Source organism: Dasypus novemcinctus, chromosome 2 (genome assembly GCF_030445035.2).
Source record: "Dasypus novemcinctus isolate mDasNov1 chromosome 2, mDasNov1.1.hap2, whole genome shotgun sequence".
NCBI lineage: Eukaryota > Metazoa > Chordata > Mammalia > Cingulata > Dasypodidae > Dasypus > Dasypus novemcinctus.
The window spans coordinates 10,041,488-10,052,627 of record NC_080674.1 but is presented as its reverse complement, the minus strand read 5'-3'; positions in this window follow the sequence as shown (position 1 = coordinate 10,052,627).

Genomic DNA, 11,140 nt, shown 5'->3' with positions numbered 1-11,140 from the left:
TTTAAAGATTTATTTATTTTTTTAATTTCTCTCCCCTTCCCTTCCCTAGCCCCAGTTGTCTGTTCTCTGTGTCTATTTGCTGCATAGTTTTCTTTGTCCGCTTCTGTTGTTGTCAGTGGCATGGGAATCTGTGTTTCTTTTTGTTGCGTCATCTTGTGTCAGCTCTCCATGTGTGTGGCGCCATTCCTGGGCAGGCTGCACTTTCTTTCACACTGGGTGGCTCTCCTTACGGGGCGCACTCCTGGCGCGTGGGGCTCCCCTACGCGGGGGACGCCCCTGCGTGGCAGGGCACTCCTTGCGCACATCAGCACTGTGCATGGGCCAGCTCCACACAGGTCAAGGAGGCCCGGGGTTTGAACCATGGATCTCCCATGTGGTAGATGGACGCCCTAACCACTGGGCCAAGTCTGCTTCCAGCCATGCTATTTTGATTACTGTGGTTATGTAAAAAGTTTTTCTTTTTTAAGATATTTATTTATTTATTTATTTCTCTCCCCCCCATCCCCCCAGTTATCTGCTCTCTGTGTCCATTCGTTGTGTGTTCTTCTGTGACTGCTTCTATCCTTATCAGCGGCACTGGGCATCTGTCTTTCTTTTTGTTGTGTCATCATCTTGTGTCAGCTCTCCATGTGTGTGGTGCCATTCCTGGGCAGGCTGCACTTTCTTTTGCACTGGGCAGTTCTCCTTAAGGGTGCACTGCTTGCACGTGGGGCTCCCCTACGCGGTGACACCCCTGCGTGGCACGGCACTCCTTGCATGCATCAGCACTGTGCATGGGCCAACTCCACATGGGTCAAGGAGGCCTGAGGTTTGAACCTTGGACCTCTCGTGTGGTAGGTGCATGCCCTATCCGTTGGGCCAAGTCTGCTTCCCTGCAAAGTTTTAAGATTGGAAAGTGTGAGTCCTCTGACTTCATTCATTTTTTTTTTTTTTTTTTGTAAGGTAGGTTTTACTATTTGGGTTCCCTTACCCTTCTTCATAAATTTGATGATTGGCTTTTCCATTTCTGCAAATAAGTTTGTTGGGATTTTGATTGCGATTGCATTGAATCTATAAATTGCTTTGGGTAGTATTGGCATCTTAAGGATATTTAGTGTTCCAATCCATGAATATGGAATATCCTTCCATTTATTTAGGTCTTCTTTCATTTATTTTAGTAATGTTTTCTAATTTTCTCTGTACAAGTCCTTTACATCCTTGGTTAGATTTATTCCTAGATATTTGATTCTTTTAGTTGCTGCTGAAAATGGAATATTTTTCTTTATTGCTTTTTCTGATTTTCATTGCATGTATATAGAAATACTACTGATTTTTGGGTGTTGATCTTGTACCCCAGCACTTTGTTGAATTTATTTATTGGCTATAAGATCTTTGTGGTGGATTTTTCAGGTTTTCTGTATATAGGATATCATCTGCAAATAGGGAGAGTTTTACTTCTTCCTTTCCAATTTGGATGCCATTTGGTTCTTTTTCTTCCCTAATTGTACTGGCAAGAACTTAGAGTACAATGTACAAGACAGTGAGCATACTTGTCTTGTTTCTGATCTTAGAGAGAAAACTTCTAGTCTTTCACCATTTAGTAGGATGTTAGCTATGTACTTTTCATATATGCTCTTTATTATGTTGAGAAAGTTTTTTTCTATTCCTAGTGTTCGAAGTGTTTTTATTAAGAAAAGGTGCTGCGTTTTGCCAAATGTCTTTTCTTCACTGATTGAGATGATCATATGGATTTTTTCCTTCATTCTGTTAATGTAGTGTATTACATTAATTGATTTTCTTATGTTGAAACAACTGTGCATATCAGGGATAAATCTCACTTAATCATGGTGTATAAGGTGTAAGTCTTTTTGTTTCTTTTTAGATACTGGGGTTGGGATTGAATCTGGGACCTTGTATGTGGGAAGCTGGTGCTCAACCACTGAGCCACATCAACTCCCCTGAGTTGTTTTTTTGTTTATTTTCTTTGTTTTGTTTTGTTTTTTTAGAAAGCACCGAGAACCCAATCCGGAACCTCCCATGCAGGAAGTAGGTGCTCAGCCGCTTGAGCCGCATTCACTCCCTGTATAAGTCTCTTACTATGCAGTTGGACTCAGTTTGCTAGTATTTTGTTAAGGATTTTTGCATCTATATTAATTAGAGATATTAGTCTCTAGTTTTCTTTTCTTGTGGTATCTTTGTCCAGCTTTTGTATTAGGGTGATGTTGGCCTCATAGAATGAGTTAGGGAGTGTTCCCTCCTCTTCAATTATTTGGAGGGGTTTGACAGAACTGGAATTAAGTTTTCTTGGAATGTGTGATAGAATTCCTCTGTGAAGTCATCTTGTCTTGAGCTTTTCTCTTTTGGATAGTTTTTGATTTCTGATTGAATCTCTTTACTATTAATTAGTTTGCTGAAGTCTTCTATTTCTTCTTGAGTCAAGGTAGACAGTATTGTGTTTCTAAGAATTTGCCCATTTCTTCTAGGTTATCTAATTTTTTGGCTATAGTTGTTCATAGTGTCTTCTTAGAGTCTTTTATTTCAGCGGGGTTGATAGTAATGTCCTCCTTTTCATTTCTGATTTTCATTATTTGTATCCTCTCTCTTTTTAAATTGTCAGTCTAACTAAAGGTTTATTATTTTATTGATCTTTCCGAAGGACTAACTTTGGTTTTTGTTGAATTGTTGAATTGTTTTTGTTTTCTATTTCATTTATCTTCACTCTAATCTTTATTTCTTCCCTTCTGTTCACTTTCAGTTTAGTTTGCTCTTCTTTTTCTAGTTCTTCCAGTTTTGAGGTTAGGTCTATGAGTTGAAGTCTTTCCTCTTTTTTAATGTAAGCATTTAGAATTATAGTTATAAATTTTTGTCTTGGCACTGCCTTGGCTGCATCACACAAGATTTAGTATGTTGTATTTTAATTTTCATTTGCCTCAAGATATTTCTTAATTTTGCTTCTGATTTCCTCTTTAACCCATTGGTTGTTTAAAAGAATGTTGTTTTGGGGAGCAGATGTGGCTCAAGCAATTGAGCACCTGCCTCCCACATGGGAAGTCCCTGGTTTGATTTCTGATACCTCCAAAGAAGACAAGCAGACAATTAGCAGACAGATGAGGGAGCCATTTTGTGGGGTAGAGTGGGGGAATAAAAAAATAAAAAAAAAATGATTTATTTTATTTTATTTATTCTCTACTTTGCTGCCTGCACTCACTGTCTGCTCTTGGTGTCCATTTGTTGCTGGACCTCCGACATGGGAGAGAAGCACCCTATCGCTTGGGCTGCCTCAGCTCCCCGATCTGCTGCATCTCTCATTGTCTTTCCTCTGTGTTTCTTTTTTGTTGCATCATTTTGTTGTGTCAGCTTGTGTCATGGGTCAGCTCTCCATGATGCCAGCCAGCTCTCTGTGGCATGGGCCAGCTCTCTGTGGCATGGACCAGCTCACCTACACAAGGAGGCCCCAGGAACTGAACCCGGGACCCCCCATATGGTAGATGGTAGCCCAATCACTTGAGCTACATCTGCTTCCCAAGGGAATAAAAATTTAAAAAAATGGAAAAAACTAAGTTGTTTTATTTCCAGATATTTGGGAATTTTCCATTTCCCCCTCTATTATTGATTTCTAGTTTCATTTCATTGTGATCAGACAATATACATTGTATGATGTCAATATTTTTAAATTTATTGAGACTTGTCTTGTGACCCAACATATGATCTATTCTGGAGAATGCTCCATGTGTACTCAAGAAGAATGTGTATTTTATTTTTGTTGGGTGTAGTGTTCAATATATGTCTGTTAGATCTAGTTGTTTTAGTGCATCATTCAAACCCTCTACTTCCTTATTGGTCTCCCGACTAGAAGTTCCATCCATAATTGAGAGTGGTGTGTTAAAGTCTCCTACTTTTAATGCAGGACCATCAATTTCTCTCTTTGAATCTGTCAGTATTTTCTCCATATATTTTGAGGCTTTGCTGTTAGGTGCATATATATTTATAATTATTACATCTTCCTGTTGAATTGTCCCCTATACCAGTAGATATTGACTGTCTTTGACCCTCATAAGTGTTGTTCACTTATTATCATCTGATAATAGTATAAATACTCCAGCTCTTTTTTGGTTACTGCTTGCATGGTGTATATTTTTCTATACTTTCACTCTCAATCTACTTGTATTTTTGACTTTAAGGTGAGTCTCTTGCAGACATTACATGGTTGTGTCATGCTTCCTTTATCCATTCTGCCAATCTTAGCCTTTTGACTGGAGAGTTTAATCCACTTACATTTAAAGTGACTACTAGTAATACTGGACTTTCTTTTGCCATTTTACTATTTAGCCATTTTAAATCCTTTTTTCTCCCTCACTTCTGTTAAAGTCTGCTTATATTTTTATTTGCTTTTTTGTGCTGTACCATATTGAGTGACTTTTCATTTCTATTTGGATATATTGTTCATCTCTTTTCTTTGTTGTTACCATGGGGTTAAATTTAATATCCTAAATATATAATAATCATATTTGGTTTGATAACAACTTAAGTTCAATAGCAAGCACGTATACTTTTCCTATATCCTTTGCCCCCACCATTTTTTTTGTACCTGTTACCACATACATGTTTGTGCATTTATGTCCAAAAACCTAGATTTATCATCATCATTATTATTTTTTTAAGGAAGTACCAAGGATTGAATCCAGGACCTTTACATGGGAAGCAGGTTCCCCTACCATTACTTTTTTTTAAGGAGAAATTTAAAAAAATTTATTGAAGTATATCACTCACACATAAATAATAAGTGTATAGTAATAGTTGTGAACTTACAAACCAAACATACATAGCATCATACAGGACTCTCATAAGTCACCCTACCACCAATGCCTTGCATTGTTTTAAACATTTTAAACTAATGATTAAAGAGCAATGTCATCCCAGGGATGAGCCTCCCTGGCACCGAGGGATCACTACCAAATACCAGCTGATGATGCAACTAGAAAATGACCTTGAATTAAAGGTTCAACGCGGATCAGCAGAATATCCCTGTCTACATATAATAACAGGACTTTAAAATGCTGTTTGACCTAATGTAAGGGGGAAATGGAAAGGAGAAATGAGTTTATATGGCTATGAGTCTCTAAAAAAGAGTCTGGAGGTTGTCAGAAGGATTGCCCTTATGCACACCTGAGCAGAGTCTCAGAGACAGATAAAGTAGATACAACCCCAGGTATTGGTTCTTTTGAGGGCTAAAGAGACCCACGGGTTCTATGGTCATGGCAGATGGGGTTCACTGCCATGTCAGTTGGTCCTTCTTTGGAGCTGGTGTTTCTGCGTGATGGAACTGGACTCAGACAGGATCTCTTTTCACAAGCCTTTCATGCTACTTTACTGGAATTGTAGTTGGTGCTGGGGTTTAAGATATATCTAGGGGATTTGAATCTCTGGACTGACAATATGATAGCCAGGCCCTGAACCTCAACAGACTTCAACTCCTACACTCTGATTTATTGAACTTACCCCACTCAGCTAACATGGAGTTGAAGAATGTCAACCACCACACCATGGAGCCTAGAGTGCCTACAACTGAAAGCAGGAGGATTGCATCCAGTATCCATGTGGAATCTAAGCCCCCTCTTCACATAGATGTGCAATGGACACAACTAATCCAATGTCCACAGAGAAAATGTGGCATTGGTGTGGGAAGGGTGGCCATGGTGGCTGCTGGGTGTGGGGAATGGGAGGAAGAGATGAGATGTGGAGGCGTTTTTGGGACTTGGAGTTGTCCTGGGTGGGGCTTCACGGACAATTATGGGACATTGTAGATCCCCCCAGGGCCCACTGGATGGAACGTGGGAGAGTGTGGGCTATGATGTGGACCATTGACCATGAGATGCAGTGATGCCCAGAGATGTACTTACCAAATGCAATGGATGTGTCACGATGATGGGAGAGAGTGTTGCTGTGGGGGGATTGGGGGGTGTGGGCGGTGGGGTTGAATGGGACTTCATATTTTTTGAATGTAATATTTTAAAAAAATGAATAAATTAAAAAAAATAAAGAGCAATGTCAAAATATTACTACTAACCAAAGTATTTTCCAGCAACTCACCCTATTATTATTATTTTTATATCATTTATATATAAACATATATAAACAATAAGTGTATGGTAAAAGTTATGGACTTACAAAGCAAACATGCATAACATCATACAGGGGTCCCATACATCAACCCTCCACCAACACCTTGCATTGTCGTGAGACATTTGTTACAGATTATGAAAGAATATTGTCAAAATCTTACTACTAACTATAGTCCTTATCTTATATTTGGTGTATTTCCTCCCCAACACACTATTATTATTTTTTAAATACATATTTTTATGACAGAAGTTGTAAACTTATAAAACAATCATGCACATGTATGGAATTCCCAAACAACATCCATCTATCAACACACCACAGTGTGGTGGAACATTTGTTACAGATGAAATAGTATCATCTGATTGTTCACATGTTCATAGTGTACATTTGGCACATATTCTCCATACTGACCCATTATCAACACAGTACATCTTTGGCATTGATGCAAGCATATTACATTATTACTGCTAACCATAGTCATAGGTCACACCATTTGTATTTTTCCCATGCTTCTCCACATTCCCACCACCCTGCAGTAGTGATGTACATGTACTCTAGCTCACAAAGAACACTCTTGCATCTGTACCATCAGCCCCAATTCTCACTCACCTCTTGGTTTACTGTGCTATTCAGTTCCTAGATTACTCTCTAGCATTCTGTCAATTGGAATTTACATACCTAGACTACCATTTTCAGCCACATCCCTATTTATAAACTAGGTGTTACTCACTATGTGTTCCCATCTACTCTGTACAATTCCATAACTTTTGCTTAAAGCTAATTAAAACTTCTACATACAGTAAACATCAATAGTCCATCTCAGTCCTCCTCTTGTCTCCTTTAAGAATCCACCATCTACCACACAGGCTTGAAGATATTTTCCTACAATTTCTTCTAGAAGCTTTATGGTTTTTGCTTTTATATTTAGGTTTTGGATCCATTTTGAGTTAATTTTTGTATAAGGTGTGAGATAGGGGTCTTCTTTCCTTCTTTTGGCTATGGATATCCAGTTCTTTGGCACCATTTGTTGAATGGACTGTTCTGCCTGAGCTGTGTGGGTTTGACAGGCTAGTAAAAAATCACTTGACTATACATGTCAGGGTCTGTTTCTTAACCATATATTTGGTTGCATTGGTCTATGTGTCTGTCTTTATGCCACTAGCATGCTGTTTTTACCGCTATAGCCAGGGAATATAAAGTCTGGAGATGAGAGTTTGTTTTTACTTTACTTTTTAAAGATGTACTATTCAGTACCCCTTACCCTTTCAAGTAAATTTGGTAATCTTGTTTTCAATTAAAAACAAAATCCTGGTGGAATTTTTATCAGAATTGCATTGAATCTGTATATCAATTTGAGTAGAATTGACGTCTTTATGATATTTAGTCTTCCAATCCTTGAGCATGGAATGTTTTTCCAGCTATCTAGGACTTTTTTGATATCTTTTAATATTGAGTTGCAGTTTTCTGAATACAAGCACTTTACATCATTGTTTGAGTATACTTCTATTTGAGTTTTATCTGTAATATTTTATTTTCCCCACTCTTTGGACACTTTTGGTTACTTTTATTGGCATAATTTTCATTTCTAGACTCTCTTCCAGGCCTTTCTCTCCTCTCTCCTGTCTTTTCTTTTCAGGCTCCAGCACATCCTTTAGTATTTCCTGAAAATCTGGTCTCTTGCTTAGAAATTCTCTCAGTTTCTGTTTATCTGTGAATATTCTAATCTTGCCCTCATTTTTGAAAGACAGTCATGCTGGTATAAGAGTCTTGGATGGAAGTTTTTCTTTTATAGTATCTAAATATATCAGATGAAAGTCTTCTTGCCTGCATGCTTTCTGTTGAGAAATCAGCACTTAATCTTATTGGGTATCCCTTATATGCTATGCATTATTTTTCTTTTGCTGTTCTCAGAATTCTCTTTGTCTTTAGCATTTGACATTCTGATTAGTATGGGTCTCAGAGTTGGTCTATTTGAATTTTTTGGATGGGTGTATGTTGTGCTTCTTGGACAAGGATATCTATGCCTTTCAATAGGATTGGGAAATTTTCTACCATTATTTCTTCAAATATTCCTTCTCAAATGTCCCTTTTCCCTTCTCTTCTTCTGGAAAACCCATGACAGGTAAGTTTTGCACATCTTTTGCTGTCTAAGTTCTCTGAGACCTTGTTCAATTTTTTCCATTCTTTTTTTCATCTGTTCTTTTGTATGTTTACTTTCAGAGGCCATTTCTTCAAACTCACCTTCAATCCTTTCTTCTTTCTCCTCAAATCTGCTATTATATGACTCCATTGTTTTTAAAATTTAATTTATTGTGCCTTTTATTCCCATAAGATCTGCTATTTTTCTATGTATGCTTTTAAATTATTCTTTGTGCTCATCCAATGTCTTCTTAATATCCCTAATCTCTTTAGCCATCTCATTGAATTTATTAAGGAGATTAGTTTGAACATCTATGATTAGTTGTCTCAACTCCTTTATGTCATCTGGAGGCTTATTTTTTTCCTTTAACTGGGTCATATCTTCCTGTTTCTTGGTGTGGATCATAATTTTTTGTTGGTGTCTCAGCATCTGGCTTACTAGAATATTTATTCTGGGTGCAGTTTTGTTCTTTAGTTTAAGGCTTCCTGCCCTGTCTTCCTTGCTGGTTGTGCAGCAGGAGCCAAGGATGTAGTTGATGTTATAAGCTGTGGAGGCTCAAGCTGTGCTGATTGCCCCACAGACAAATGAAGCTTCTCCCAACTTTCTCCTTTGCCAGGAGCAGGACAGATTCACAGCTGTGAGGAATAATCCAAGCCATGCAGACCTATACAGCAGTTGCCCAGAGAGACTGATGAGGCTTCACACCCCTTTCCCCCTGCGGGGCAGGGATGGAGCTACAGTGCTGGCAGCAATCTATGCAGTGTGGGTTCAAGATGACCTCAATTGCCCTAGTAGACTTCTGTATTATTCAGACTGTGCCAGCCAAAGGTACCTGCAGTTACCTGGATAGGCTGGTGCAGGGCCCACCAACCTCCTCCCTGACAGAGGTGGGACTGAAGCCTAGGCTAGGGCTGCAGGATGATCTGGGTGAAAGAAACTGGTTCCTACTGTTACTGTGGTTTTGACCCTGGCTTTCCCTCAGGCTGGGGGTGGAGTCAAAATGGCAGCTACTGGCCTCTTTCTGACTTGGACAGATTCACACTCTAACAGTTCCCAGAGTTATATCTTAGCCAGCTCTTTCTACTAATCAATAGCCAAAATCAGTGGCCAACCATCTCCTCTTCCCCTGTTTTTGGGAAATGGAGCTTCCAATTTGAACCACCGAATAGCTCCTGGGGCAGCTTGTGCTCCCAAAGTAGGACAATCACTGGACTCCATGACTTGGCCAGTAACTTCCCAGAGACGCTGGTGCAGGTCCTCCCATCTTCCTCCCTGCTGGAGGTGGGGTTGGGGCTTAGGCTAGAGTTGCGATCTGACCTGGATGAAAAGAAGCCAGTCCCCACAGAACTGGGATCTTTGGTCCACTCTGCTTCTCCTTATGCCAGGCATGGAGTTAAGATGGCAGCTACTGGCCTCTTTCTGATATGGACAGGCTCAAACTTTAGCTGTTCTCAGGATTATACTTTAGCTCGCTCAATTTACTCATCAGTAGCTGAAGTTGGTGCCTAACTGTCTCTTCCTCCCCCATTTTTCAGAAGTGGAACTTTCAATTCCAGCTGCAGATCTGTTCCTGAGGATGCTTGTGCCTCCAGTGGAGGATGGGCACCAGCCTCTGTGGGATGGAGTGCTCTACTTATGAGTCTTCTCTGCAGAGGGGTAGTCTCCTCCTTCCATTCCTTCAAGGATGTGGAAGGATGCTCTTCTGGTCTCCTGGGACCCCCAAACAGGTGCTTCAGCTAGCTCCAGATATCTCTGGGTATTTACTAACTGCTCTGTTGCAGGAGCTGACTCTAGGAGCTCCTTACTCTGCTGCCATCTTGCTGGTTGTCTCCCCCTACCATTATTTTTATGCACTTGCCTGTTAGCATCTGTAGGAAGTAAGAAGTGGACCTACATACCAAACAATACACTACAATAATACTGGTATTTATAATTACTCAAATGTTTATCTTACTGTGGGTTTTTATTTCTTTATCCTGCTTTGAACCTCTGTCTAGTGTCCTTTCTTTTCAGTCTGAAGTGCTCTTTTTAGCTTTGCTTGTAGGGCAGATCTAGTAGTGATGTACTCACGACTCTCTCAGCTTTTGTTTATCTGAGATTACCTTAATTTCTCCCTCTTTTTTTTTTTTTTAGGAGGTACTGGGGATTTAACCCAAGACCTCATGCATAGGAAGCAGGGACTCAACCACTGAGCTACATCCACTCCCAAATGAGAGGTTTTTTTTTTGTTTTTTTTTGTTTTTTTTTTAGGAATGATTGAATCTGGGACCTCCAAATGGGGAGCAGGTACCCAACCACTTGAGCTACATCCACTCCTCTTTCCCTAAGTTTTGAAAGAAGTTCTTGATGGATATAAAATTCTTGGCCACTTTAAGTATTTCAACATACTACCTGCTTTGCTCCAGGTTTTCAGTTGAGAAATTGGCATTCAATCTAACAGAGGACTCCTTTGTATGTAACACATTACTTTTCTCTTGCAGCTTTCAGAACTCTCTCCTTGTCCTTTGCATTTGACAGTGTAGACAATATATGACTGGGTGTATTTTTGTTCATGTTTATCCTGTTTGGTATTCTCTGAGCTTATTGGATATGCATATTCACATCTTCTGGTAAGTTTGGGAACTTCTCTGTCATTATTTATTTGACTATTCCTTCTGCCCCTTTCTTTTTCTTCTCCTGGAACTCTTATAATGTGAATATTGGTGTGCTTGATGGTGGTCTCATAACTCTCTTAGGCTATTTTCACTTTCAATATTTCTTTGTTCTTTCTGTTCCTCATTCTGACTCATTTCAAGTGTCTTATGTCCAAGTTCACTGATTCTTTCTTTTGCCAACTCTAATATGGTCTTGATACCATCCTGGGCATTTTCCATTTCAGGTATTGTGGTCTTCAACTCC